The sequence below is a fragment of the Mytilus galloprovincialis genome, chromosome 1, assembly GCF_965363235.1.
Source record: "Mytilus galloprovincialis chromosome 1, xbMytGall1.hap1.1, whole genome shotgun sequence".
Lineage (NCBI taxonomy): Eukaryota > Metazoa > Mollusca > Bivalvia > Mytilida > Mytilidae > Mytilus > Mytilus galloprovincialis.
Window position 1 is genome coordinate 104,664,016 of NC_134838.1, and position 15,402 is coordinate 104,679,417.

Sequence of the window (15,402 nt, forward strand, 5' to 3'; positions counted from 1 at the left end):
ATGTCTTATTTCTAAAAAGGCCACCAAACCATTAACACTTGAAGATAACATCGAACCGCAAAACAGATATATACAAGAGGAACATCGTTAAACAGATATATACAAGAGGAACATCGTTAAACACAACCAAAAGTGAAGGATGATTACCGTTACAGTGAAACAAATACAGGGGGAATTGACAATTTGTTTGTCACACCCTGAATCTGTGGGAATCATTTGTGAAAAAAAATCTTTACTAACATTTATTTAAGTTTGAATCTTGGTAAGGACCGTTTAAGTTAAAAAATAATAATATATATTTGAAAAAACAAACACAAAAACGGCGAAAAGGAATATATGAAAGGTTGAATATATGTGTAATTGTAACTAAATAACATAAACCTACAGACGTCAGCTATATTGTTCCGGTCGAGCTCACACACTGACACAGTCATTCATTTTTTAAAGAGTGATTGTCAAATAAGTTTGATATTCTTTTGTTAAAAAAATTCTATATGATTCGTAATTTAAACCGCACGGAATTGCCTTTATCAATCAAAATTGACAGAAAGGGCATTGTCTTGGGAACTTGCAACAACTGAAATAAAACAAATCACTTAACCGTTACAAATATTATCTCGTTATAATATTTTTAGACTCAAAGGATATCCGTTATTCAAAATGAGGCAAGGGTATGACCATCATTGACCTAGTACAGCGGGATCCGAAAGGTTCTAACCATTATGTTAAGGTGAAATCTTTTGAATACACACTATATATATGTACACAAACACAATGGTATTGGTCTTTTTGGTTGCACATCATTCATATACATATATCTGTTAAGCCATCAATGTCAAGACAAAGGTACCAATGGTTAAAAAGTAAACAAGCTTTTAATGTAGGCAAAGTTTTGGGGAAAATCGACTTTAATCACCCTACAATACGGCTAACTAACACCTCATTCAAAAGACACTGAGTCAGGCATTATTTTTTTTTGTCTGGTCATAATTGAAAAATATCGCATATTTCTGGACTTCAGGTTATAAAATCATTGATATTTTATGAAAGGCTAATGTCAATTGGTTATTTTTGTAGTTAAGTAGCTGTTTCAATGACATATACCGGAACACCATATTTCATTTAATCATTATCTTAATAAGTAAAAAGTGTTTTTTTCTTCTTCCAAAAAAAAACAAAAAACCTGATTATCTTTGTTACTTACATACATATTCGACAAACATTGCATCACATTGCCGTCAAATGACAATGATGATAAAACTACCAATAATGACGGCGTTTATAAAGATTAAATAAATTAACTAATGATAGAGTCTATCGGCATCAGGACATTAAAAGATATACAAGTCTTGTTACGGTAGCTACTCAAATTGAATAGACAATCTTAAACCAAGAACAACAGATCACTGCCATGCTCCCTTATAAACACCATACATATTGAGAATTGTTTGACGTATTGTGAAGAGTTTTATGTGGTCCCTTTCTATATGTATCACAACCGTGTCATAGTTAATCCTTACTAGCATCTGTGTTCAAATTGAAAGACGAACACGTTGTTTCCAATATTTTTGATATATGATTGATAAATTTGTATTTTATTCACGGCTTGTTTCACTCTAACTTTTACATTTTTAGGCTACATTTGAGCATGTTTTGGCAGAAGCAGAAGGTGTCCACAGTTTAGACTGCACTTGGAACTGTGTTCACAGTACTTATACCGGAGCTCGTAACTGTTGCTATGCAACGCTGACATTTGTAATAGGATTGTGTTGCGCACTTTGTTGGGGTTGCCATTTTGGCGTAGTTTCGTTTTTCAATGTATGGTGTATATCACCAACATTAAGTGTCGTGGCATATATGTTGGAATGTTGCTACAGCATAATTGGTAACATTGTCATATGTATCTTTGCGCCTATATGCGACACGTGTGGCATCATGTTTACAAGTATTCAAATAGAAAGACACAATATTTTTAATGCAGATTTTGTTTAAGCTATTTTTGTATAATTGAATATTCCAATAAATTGCATTTTTTGAAAAATGGCCAATATCCTCGTTGTCTATAGCCACCTCCTTAAATATCCTCGTTGTCCATAGCCACCTCCTTAAATATCCTCGTTGTCCATAGCCACCTTAATTATCCTCGTTGTCCATAGCCACCTCCTTAAATATCCTCGTTGTCCATAGCCACCTTAATTATCCTCGTTGTCCATAGCCACGCTTATATCGTATGTATAACGGCAAGAACACATTAAATAAGTAAAATTACAAAAATACCGAACTCCGAGGAAAATTCAAAACGGAAAGTCCGTAATCAAATGGCAAAATCAAAAGCTCAAACACATCAAATGGATGATTAATAACTGTCATATTCCTGACTTTTTACAGTCATTTTCTTATGTAGAAAATGGTGGATAAAACCTGGTTTTATAGCTAGCGCTAAACATCTTACTTGTATGACAGTCGCATAAAAGTCAATTATGTTGACAAAACAAACAGACATGGTAGGTAAAAATTTCATTATGTTATAATCTTAAACACTTTAAATACAAACAATATGTAACAAAGAAACACAAAAGGCATATAGACAAAGCACATTAGCAAAAATTGAAATACAAGAATATAATAATTTACCATAGCACAATAACACAATGACGGGATGTATAAGTACTGAGCCACGTCAAATTGATATCACCAAAATAGACTAAATATTAAAAAGACAAATACAAAAATACTATAACACGTTATGAAGATGATAAACAACTTCAGTACCTAGAACATATACTTCAAGATCTTCGTGCATGATTTGCGAAGTTGATACGGAATATGTATCAATAAAGTCTCGGTACCTTCCGATGAACAATTTTTTTTAGACAACAAGAACAAAACGTTCTATGACATACCCATAGCTCATCCACTTTCGACTCGGACACTGGTGACATTTTACAAAGTCTAAGCAGCAGCTACAAGCTCTTGAATACCGAATAAGCTAAGAAATATATATCACATATTGTGCATGTGAAGTTTGTATATTGCTTCTAAGGGTGCGGGCGGGATTGAAAATTTCAAGATTAAAATCGTCTCGTTTATCAAGGATTTTGATACTGAGATGACTGCGTATGTCAAATTCGAGTTATAAGTCTAAAATGAGGCAGAGGAAGCCGTGTCTGTTGATTCTTTAATCTCTAGTTCTTGTTGATATATTAATGCAATCCAATCATGAAAGTTTGGATTGTTAATAGAATGAAAATCATCAATATATCTGAATGTGAAATTGAATGATCTGGATTCTTTTATCTTATTATTTTTTTCAAGTATCTGAAGGAACCTCGACTCATACGAAAATAAGAAGAGGTCGACAAGCAGAGGCGCACAGTTCGTTCCCATAGGAATGCCGACATTTGTTGAAAAACTCGACATCAAAATTCAACAAATATGTTGACGATAAGAAACTCCACCATACTGATCACTTTTCTCTGTGTAGCATGTTTTACCTTTTTGTCCACTATATTAACAAAATATGCCGTATAGTATACCAAAGTAATAAATTTATATCGTATGCTACCATTTTTATGTTGGAAAGCATTGTGCATTATTTCTTTTAGACGATTTTTTATTTTCACATGGGGAATGGTCGTATACAGGGTTGAAAAATCAAAAAGTGTTGATAGAACTACTTTCCGAAAAATATCTAGATATAAAATTATCCAGAAGCTCTTTACAGTTTTCTAGAATCCACGTATGATTAAAATTACTCATGAGTAAACAGTTTCACAGTATTTCTTAAAACCCTCTTTCACTGTGGAGATTTTTTTTTCAATCGAACGGACAATTCTTTAGTCGAACACGTAGATGAGCCGGCAATGTATCGTTGCTTGTACGGAATTTCGTAAAGCTTAGGTATCCAATACAAACAAGGTAAGCCCTTTGGTCAATCTATCATACATTTTTTCAACTTATGACTGCGACGTTTTTATCAGAGACCTGATTGTTTTTACTCATTTTGACAAAGTATCCAGTTCAACTTCTACTCGTTTAGCCCATGTCTCTGGCGTAGTCCTCAATGGAATCCATAGTTATCTTGAAGTTATGTGTTGGGGTTCTATAATCCTAGAACCATCAGATATCACCTTTCCGGGATTTACTCAAGTTAATTAAAACATCCCGTACAACCAATTTTTTAAAAAGGGGGAGGTTTATTCCTTTGGTATCTTTTGTACCAAAATGGAATAAATATTCGATTCAACTGGTACTCTCATCAACCTATTGCAGAAAAACATGAGATGCACTTGTATAATGATATGTCCACGGATGTTGTTGACATTGAAATATGATATTATTGAAAAGAATGTCCATAGTATTGATTGAAAGATATATATTAATGGTGTTATCATTCATTTAATTGTATTTTGAAAGAAACGTTGAACTCTTAAAATGACGTCTAAGAATGATGAAATATAAATCTCACATAAATTTGTTATTCAAATTAGAATCATATTCAAAACAGTGTGGCTGTGGTCATTGATTGACGAGCTAAATTATCCCATTGACTGGGACAGATTATGTGAACGTTTGTCTGTAACGACCGCTGCTCACTACTTACTTATATGTCGGCCATGATTTTTTGCCCAATCGAAGGGATATGAGAATATCATTGATATGTTTATAATTATAAATTAACTGTTAACAAAACTTTGAATTTTTGAAATACTAAGGCTTTTCTACCTCAGGAATAGATAACCTTAGCTGTATTTGGCAAAACTTTTAGGAATTTTTGGTCCTCAATGCTCTTCAACTTCGTACTTTATTTGGTCTTTTTAACATTTTTTGATTCGAGCGTCACTGTCAGATGTACATCACTTCGGCTAAATTTTATTTGAATTGTCTAAGAATATTTAGAGGAGACATCGAAAACAACCAAATGCTATCAGATGAGTCCTACTGGCGACTAGTTCGGCCAAATGAGATTAATAGAAGAAGATTTGACAAACATGTACAGAAAAACTAGAAGCAAAAACACATTAATCATAAGGTTGTGAACTCAGGTTCACTGGAAAGGTAACAGCTCCTATACCATTATGATGTTCGTTGATAAATGATTCGACATACGAAGCAAATCCATAGTTATCTCTGTGAGATAAATCCACCAAGTGAAAAACATACGTTTTCAAAAATAACAATGTTGCCAGTTACAGCTACAATTTTAATACATTGAACAACGATCTGGAGAATTTAACTTGAAGTGGTCCATTTTCTGATCGATTTATTTATATTGCCTACTTTGACCAGGCTGTTTGTCCGCTTGGCTATCAGCTGAAGTCACATTCTGTTCTTTGACTTATACATACATTTAGTATTTATCCTGCAAATAGACAACTATGGTTCACATAACAGGTACACAGATAGTTTTCTGCTCTATATGTATAAACAGTTTCCTGTTTCCCCTCTCTTCCACCTTGAGCAAGTACCGGGGTGGTATTTTGAATATTTCCTTTTGCATGACAGTTCATTTTGGGGTCCTCTTCACGGTCCGCGTGTCAAGTTTTTTTCGAAAAATAAAGGCACAATTATTTTTATTTCAACAACTGAAGCTATAAGTGATGGGTGTAAATTGTAGGACAAAGACACTATTAATTCTCTATGAAACAGGAGAAAGGGTTGACAACATTTGCTTTTCTTCCTGTTTCTAAAGCTCGTACAAATACATTTGATTTTTTCCGACATGTCCTTTTATGTTGTATACATATGCGAGGTTCGTCCTCATTTCAATACATCGTAACGGACGAGGACTTAATTCAGTTCTCATACATTCACGCAGTGGTTTTTATAAAATTTACTTAAAATAAAATATGCAACTCTAATCTTTATTAATTCACATGCACGAAATTAAAAAAAAAAACAACCCATAAAAGTGCAAGTTTATAAAAAACCAACAAAACACTCATATATGTTATTGGTGATTGGACACACATCGTTATTGGTTAAAGGGAAGAGAAAATACGTACTTATAATGAAATATCATAAACGTTTTGAACTAGTAAACATAAACACATGGAACTTTATTATGATGTCAGTTGTTAGCAACAACAAACACAAACATGAGTTAAAAATAAACATATTCTTCAACCTATTTTCTTTTTGAATGCTGAATTATGTTCAATTTCATGGTCGACACTTTCATTTTTCTATTTGCTTTTAGAAAAATGAAAAACGAAAACACGTTTCGTTTTTCTATTTGGTTTGTGAGTAATCGAAAAATGAAAAAAGAAAACAATGGACGCAAATAAACACGGACCCACTCTTCAGTACATTTTGTTTCATACATATAGGTTTTGTATATTAGCTGAGGTCTCAATCGAAATGGTTTGCTAAACATGTTTTTGTGGCCGTCTTAACACACATGTTTTTGTGGCCGTCTTAACACAAATGTTTTTTTCAGTGGCGTTGCCGATTTCTACTCGACTCTGTTTTGAATGTGACCTTGTTCTTCTCTGCCTATTTAAGAAAAAAAACCATTAAAATAAGAATAATGATAAAAAAGAATTGAAAAACAAATTGATAGATCGGTTTCGTTGGGTAATAAGGTATATGTAATGCATCTGAATCTCTTGTAACTTCATTAGTATTTGCAAAAGACGTTGACATATAAAAATAAGGAGATGTGCCATGATTGTTTGTCAATGAAGAAAATAAAGTTTGTAAGCGCTTAACCGTTACATGGGACATGGAATTAATGTTAATATGTGTTTTAATCCATAATAAAAATATCCGGCATTGATAGTTATTCATACGAGGAAACCAGTTTTTATGGTGACTTCACCAACTTCTAGACACAACGAATTTATAAGTATAAATCTGTGTTATGAAGCTATCATGAACTGGTCAATACTCATGTAAAGTGTGGTTTGTTATTTTAAATTTGCTTAACATTTGTTATTTCTACATGTTAGTAATCAGTTTACAATGCAAGTTTTGAAAATAAACATAATTCAATTCATATGTTATGATTTCCACGGTGTCGTTTAGTGCATGTATACATATATTACATCACTGTATAGCCAGGTGCATGGGAACAAATCAATTGGTTGACTGGTTTCCTTTGTGAATCTGATCTAGCATGTGTCTATCTTTGCACTTTCTGTACCAAAGATATGTAAGAGTAAAGTTAAAGACACACGTCTTACTTTTTTGTTTGTGTATTATATATTTGTTTTTTTTGTTTGTTGTTTTTGCTTATAATTTATCTCGTGTTCAATCTATTATTGCCAAACGTATATAAGTAGAGATATACCATTGGTTTGTGATGCGCTATCAATTTTGTTGATATACATAATACGTTTAGCATAACTTTTAAAATTTGAAAAACATATATTCATATATGTCATATATACTTATTGGCAAAACCATTTTAATTGAAAAAAAGTTTAATCTCCTATTTGTAATTCGTCAACCTTGATTAAAACCAAAATTTGAATTATATATCATTAAAATCTTTTGAACTATAACGAGATATTAATGAAATGAAATAAAAATTGTATAGCAACAACATAACATACTATAAACACAAGTTAAAATAGAAGTTAAAGAATGCATTACATTTCTATTGAGATCAGGTTTGATATATCTGCCAGAAATAAAGTCCATATACCGAAACATCTTTTTCACGTAGATTACTTAAATATAGTAAAAATCGATAGTATCCAAACACCAAAAGTTTACTCATTAAATTTTGGATAAACATAATTATACTAGCATTACTTGTCTTAATAACTCTGTATTTTCATTGACGAAATAAATATATCTTGGTTAATACCAGTAAAAAATATCAGTATAAAAGAATGATGTATAAAATATTAATATAAATGTGGAAGCACTAAAGCAATGACACTGATTAAAAAAATTCAAATCAAACCACTCTATAAATTTCGTGCGTCCAATACGTCATCTGAAGTTATTTATTAATTTGTTATTAATAAATGTCATGTCCATCTTCCCCATCAATATAGGATTGCACAAGTAGCTGAAACAATTTACAACGATGTATTTATCATGTACTAAAAAGAAATCACTTCTTCACGGAAGCTCAAAACCTAATGTTTGGAAAATTACAAACACACACACAAAATAATATGAAGTAAGATATAACCCTCAAAAATGTCATGGAATACTAAATATTCATTACCAGTGTTTTATAGCACATCCATTCCATGTTAAATTCTTTGACTTTTATTCAAAATGTACGTAATTAATTCGCATCTTATTTTTTGTATTGAGCGACACTGAATTTATGTTTCTGATTGATTTTCATGGATATTTGAATCCCTGCTTTCCTCTAGCAATGGTTTTAGTTCCTGTCATAGTTTTCCACAAAAGAGCATATTTCACCTATCAGAATTTTAAACCTGTTTTAGTGTTTTAGTACCATTGGAAGATAGACATTATGCAAATTCACAATTTACTTTTAAACAATAAGCTTCAGGTCGTCGACATTCCTATTCGAACCGACTAGCTGTGCACCTCTCCTGACCGGCCTATTCTTATTTTCAAATCAGACGGAGCTCCGTCAGACACTTTTTTTTAAAAAGAGAATACCAAAGAAGCTAGATTATACAGGTATATTGATATTAACAATCCAAACTTTTCTAATGTGGTCCGATTAATATGTCCTCTTGATCTAGAGATTAAAGAAACCACAGACATAGCTTTCTTTCGTATCATTTCTATACATTAACCCCGAATTTGACAACTGCGGTTATCCCAATATCCAAATCTTAGCCAAACGAGACGATTTCAATTTTGAAATTAAAGTTATCCTCATTTATGCAGCAGTACACCAGCTTTACCCGCGTTAATAGAATATATTTCTTAACTGGACATCCAAGAGCTTGTAGCTGCTACTCAAACTTTGTAAAACGTCATCGGTGTCTGAGCAAAAACTTGAGGAGACATAGTTTGTCATAAAACGTCTCGTCCTTTAAAAAATAAAACTTCATCGGAAAGTACCATGACCTAAAATATAAAATTTTCATTGTCTACTTCAAAAGTGCTACAAGATGGTGTTGAGTAAAAGATTGTAGGTGCTGAAGTTGTATATATTTTTATTTTACTTTTAGTTTATTCGTTATTTTTTTCCACCGTGCTATTATGTTTCTTTTGGTTGTATGACTTTTGACGTGACTCAGTATTTAAGCAGCCCGCAATCGGATTTTTAGGCATAACTTAGGTGCCATTCGGACAAAAAAGTTTTTTACAGTGTTGTTTCTATATTTTTTCACCCCTGTATTTATGTTAAATTTTACTGCATCGAAAACTTGTATAATTTATATGATATCTACGACATAACTTGATGACATCATTGTAAAAAAAAGTAAAGTCACTAAAATACTGAACTCCGAGGAAAATTCAATCGGGAATTCCCTAATCGCATGGCAAAAAAAAAATGACTAAACACATCAAACGAATGGACAACAACGGTCATATTCCTGACTTGGTACAGGCATTTTCAAATGTAGAAAATGGTGGATTGAACCTGGTTTTATAGCGCTAAACCTCTCACTTTTACAACAGTCTCATCAACTTCCGTTATATTTACAACGATGTGTGAACAAAACAGACATAATAAATAAAATAGTCAAAATATTGGTACAGCAGTCATCACTGTGTTACAATCTTCAAACATATACTATCTACAAAAAAGGGTTCTTGTAAATTATTAGCACAATTTATAATATTATGCTTCCAAATAATATCATCTTTTTGATTGTCACAGAGGATTTTCAAAAGATCCATCAAACACTGTGTTTTTATCCACATATCATTATATGAATATATTATTCATCGTGTCTTGTTATGTCAATATTTGAAAATGTATTCAAAGAAGATTTTGATTAGGGATTTTCCTTTTTGAATTTTCCTCGGAGTTTAGTATATTTGTGATTTTACTTTTTTCCCCTAGTTTACTCCAAAATAATTGATTGCGATCACATTTTATATAGATATATTTAATCAACGCTATCTGCGCCTCTATACCATACAAAGCATTTGACAAGAACCCTAGCATCACAGATAAACAATGATACAAGTAAACCAGTGGATAAATGCTATAAGAAAACCAGTGGGTAAATGCTATAAGAAAACCAGTTGGTAAATGCTTTAGTAAACACGTGGGTAAATGCTATAAGAAAACCAGTGGGTATATAGGGAAACTTCGCAAAAAAATCAAAAATTGATATTATGTCCATTATGTATAAAAACGCTCAAATTCATAGATATTAAAGTTTTATTCTGCTTGATAAGAGATCACCATCGATTTTAAATTTAGAGTATCAATTCTCTGCGTTCGGCCATTTTGTCATCTTGTCCGATTTGAAACCACGATATGTCTAACGACCAAAACTACAGTAACCTGATGTAGTCGTAATTGCGTGTCGATATCTTGTCAATCATACGGTTGTTTTATCCGACTAGTTAAAGGGAAAATTCGCGATTTTTTACTTATGGTTTAAATATGTTCATTATGGCATAATATATATATTCACAAAGTTTTATCGCTATAATTGCAGTAATAAAGGAGAAATTCAATAATCAATGAAAAAATATTAACAACTTCCTGTAGGTCGTGACGTTAAACAAGAAAAAAATAATCTAAAAAATATTTTTTTTGATTTTTCTTGAACTGTTATATATAAAGCAACTTTGTAATTAAAATCTATTCAATAAATATCAATAATGATCAAATAATTGTTATGAAAACAAAATGTTAAAGTGACTTGGTACTTAAATGGCTTCATCATGTTCATGGTGCCAAGAAATATCTCCTTTGCATGATTAAAATTTTCAGTTAACAAAGCTTGTGAGCAATGTCCTTTACTTAAAAATGAATAGATGTAATTAAAATAAAATATTTCAAGATCTTTCTCTTATATATTCAAACAATAGTAAAAAAAATAATTGTGACTTTTTGTCCTGTGACTTTTTGTCCTATCAAATTTGTGAGTTTTTGTCCTGTGACTTTTTGTCCTGTGACTTTCTGTCCGTTTATCTGAAACTATTTGAAGATAACTCTACCGAAGCGGAATATAATACGTACAAATAAAGAAAAACTACTGTTGTTTTTAATCTTTGCACATTAATGATTAATTATTGTTATCAATAATATTGTTCATTTAATTACTTAATTAGTACCTAAAATATGTCTACCGCTTGGCATTAAATCTCGGTGTGGTAGGAAACGATTATTACATATATAGATTATATTATTTGGATGAGGATTTGAGCTAGTCTATAAAAACACATTAATTAGTTAACATACATTCGAGACCAAATACAGTTGTTGTAATAAAACTTATATTTTAGTCATGCATAACTGATATTGACGAAATTAGAATAGTTCGTCCCTACATCGTTGTTCTTGAAACAATCATTATTAGTATACATGTAAGTTTCCTGACGTATATAAGCGCCATTGAGGATGAGCTCCAGAGAAAGCAGACTAGTGGCGTTTCGTTAGTTTGTTTGTTGGGAAAGGAGAGGAAATGCAACCAGTTGTACAGATAACTTGAACGACAGAATAACCATACAAGCATATATAGTCAACACAACCAGAAAGAGTTTCAATCGTTGGACGGGGAATATGAAGGCTTCTTAGAATGAACAAGTGACATGTCTAACTCTGAACAGTTAGAAAACGGACTATCGACATCGACCGCTTGTTCTTGATATTTGAAACTGCATGCATATATACGTATACGTTTACGATAGTGATGAGTTCTTGCGTCTGACAAAAACTAAATTCCTTCAATCATGGTTATATCTTTCCATACGTTTATATTGGTTCGTTAGGGGATTACTCAAAATCGTTATTTAAACATCCTGTTTGTGAGATGTAGATTCATTTCAACACCGAAATTTCGTCTATATACTAGTATTAAGATTCACAAGTTATAACACGGAGAAGCTCTGAAGGTACATCACTCCCATTTTGTTTGGGTGTGAACCATTGATGTTAACAGCAATATTAAAGAATAAGATGATGATGGTAGAAAGAACTATGGGCGTCATGTGGCAAATATTACATGCATATCGGACCACGAGTTGTCAATCTGTATGAAAAGATTTCCAATACAACCATATTATTGAGAAGGAATGTTTACATGCTATACTCTCGTACTAGTATTACAGGGTTCTTGTGGCGTTCACCTTAGACACACATCTTTTTAACGATGTTTAAAAAAAAAGACAGAACCAATTAAATGTCATATTTCCCTATTTTTTTAATATAACTAAAAGTCTTTTATCTGACAAGAATACCCCTATTTAGCGGACAAGCAATTTATTTTTATAATTAGTGTCCGTCCAGTGGCATATATAACAATTGTGATGACGAATTCCTTCCTTTATTCGAGAACAATCTTATTGAAAAATAAATCTGTGATTTTACTATGTCCACAACTTCGATGAACCAAAGCAAGTTATACATCGACCTGTATTTAAATCAAATTGGTTCTCTTCTTCCTCTTCTTTTGGTATACAATAGTCTATCGACATTCGATGATTACATACTGTTGGCATACGTGGACTAGTCTATTTACAAAACTTTTACCCCAATTTATTCAAAATATATTTTTTTTCTTATGTTCAATGTATACATGTATATATTTTAAATTGCGCTATAGTTCCGTAACTTTCTACCCAGTTATATAAACGAATCGTCGACAAGTGCGTTCATTTTTTAAATCAATATTTCTGGTAAGTTCCACTCTGTCCTTCACTATTGACAACGAGTATATATTACATTTTCCCAAATTCACCCTTGGAAAAAATATTTAAATAGATTTTAATTTCATCAAATCTTATTTTTTTGGGTATTATTTATATTTTTATGAATAATATTCTTTACACCAGAAATGTTATTTACAAACAAGCGTATGAGTTTAGTAATGACAAGTAAGACAGACTTTTATATTATACATCTGATAGTTCAAAATGGAAAGTTATAAGTTATCGGCCGTGTACACTGATCAATACCTGCAGAAGTGAAACGATGCATGAACTTGCAAGCCCGACAGGAAATCGCTTGAATACCTGGACGTGTCACCTCATACCCCTCACAATACCTTTGGAAGTAATACCTTTAGCCATGCGGGTGATCAGATGAGGGAAGATCAGAATTTGTTTGAAAAAAGTTTATTACTTTAAAGAATTATGAACAAATTAGATTTTCGAAAACAATTTTCACGGAACACTTATTTATGATTTCAACTTTGACTTTTTACCTAATTCCAATATTAACAGTTTAAAAACAACAGACCATGGTCATTAAAAAAAAATAAGAATATTTTCCGTACCAAGTTAGTTAGTCGGATAAAACAACCGTACGAGTGACAAGATATCGACACGCAATTACGACTACATCGGTTACTGTCGTTTTGTTCCTTTGTGGTTTATAGACATATCGTTGTTATTAATCGAGAAAGAAGACAAAATGGCCGAACGCAGAGAATTGATACTCTAAATTTAAAATCGATGGTGATCGCTTATCTAGCGGAATAAAACTATAATATCTATGAATTTGAACATTTCTATACAGAATGAACATAATATCAATTTTTGATTTTTTTGCGAAGTTTCCCTTTAACTAACTTGCTACGGAAAATTTTCTGATTTTTTTTTTTTTTTTTAAATAACCATTGTCTGTTATTTTTAAACTGTTAATATTGGAATTAGTTAAAAAGTCAAAGTTCAAATCATAAATAAGTGTTCCGTGAAAACTGAAATGCTTTCGAAAATCTAATTTGTTCATAATTCTTTTATGTAATAAATTTTATTCAAACAAATTCGGATCTTCTCTCAACTGATCACCCGCATGGCTAAAGGTATTACTCCCAAAGGTATTGTGAGGGGTGTGAAGTGACACGTCCAGGTATTCAAGCGATTTCCTGTCGGGCTTGTAAGTTCATGCATCGTTTCACTTCTGCAGGTATTGATCAGTGTACACGGCCGATAACTTATAACTTTCCGTTTTGAACTATTAGGTGTATAATATACATCTCTGTCTTGCGTGTCCGAAAGTGGTATAATATACTAGTCATTACTAAACGCATACGCTTGTTTATATAAAAATAACATTTCTGGTGTAAAGAATATTATTTATAAAAATATAAAAAATACAAAAAAAAACCAGATTTGATGAAATTAAAATCTATATACATACTTTTTCCAAGAGTATATTTGGTATAATGTAATATATACTCGTTGTCAATAGTGAAGGACAGATTGGAACATACCAGAAATATTGATTTAAAAATGTACGAACTTGTCGACCATTCGTTTATACGCCTGGATATGATCAGTTACGGAACTATAGCACAAATTGAAATATATACATGTATACATTGAACATAAGAAAGAAACATACATTTTGTGTAAAAGAAGAAGAAAGAGAGAGACAATTTGATGTAAATACAGGTCGATATATAACTTGCTTTGGCTCATCGAAGTTATGGACATAGTAAAATCACAGATTTATATATCAATTATATTGTTCTCGAATTAAGGAAGAAATTCGTCATCATCACAATTGTTCCGACATGCATGTAATATATACGCAACTGGGCGTACACTAATGATCCCCAAGGGATGTGAATATTTTCCAGGAAAACTATAGAGTATCAAAGTTTCAAATCAATTTCGGGATTTATTTTCTTTCTTGATATTCGAAGACAGTAAATTAAAGAATAAACTGCTTGTCCGCTTTAGGGGTATACTTGCCAGTTAAAACAGACTTAAAATTCGTTTTTTTTTTTTAAAATATCGTTGGTCAAATAGCTAAAGTATTATACGTTGTGAGACGAAGACTTTTTTTAATAAGGACCTTCCCGATTATGCATAAATTTTGTTGATGTTTTTCACACTTAAAAGAATATCTTTTCGATTCCATTCCAAGAAGATCCTTTAATTTCCTTAATTTTTTAAAACGTCTTTTTCAAATAGCTGAAGTATTCATGCGTTGTGAGATTTGAAATATTTTGATGAGAACATTTATTCCTAAATAGGTAAATAAAGATCGCTTTGGATGGACTAAATTATATAATTGCAATTGTTAATGATCTGTTTGAAATATTTAAGGTTGCCGATTCTAATTTAAAATAGTACAATTTTTAGTTCATACACTCGTGTTTAGAAGGCTATTTTTATTTATAATAAATTTATTCAATTAAAATAATTCAGTATTTTATCGTTACAAAAGTAATCAGAAGTCATAATTCATTTAAAAGTGATCTTATGCAAAATATAAAAATATACAACAGCTATCCAGTTATTGTGCGACCTTATTATTCCCGTTAATTAATTTTAATTCTTTTTTTTTTACATTTCTGTGTCTAAAACTATGGCTGACTCCAG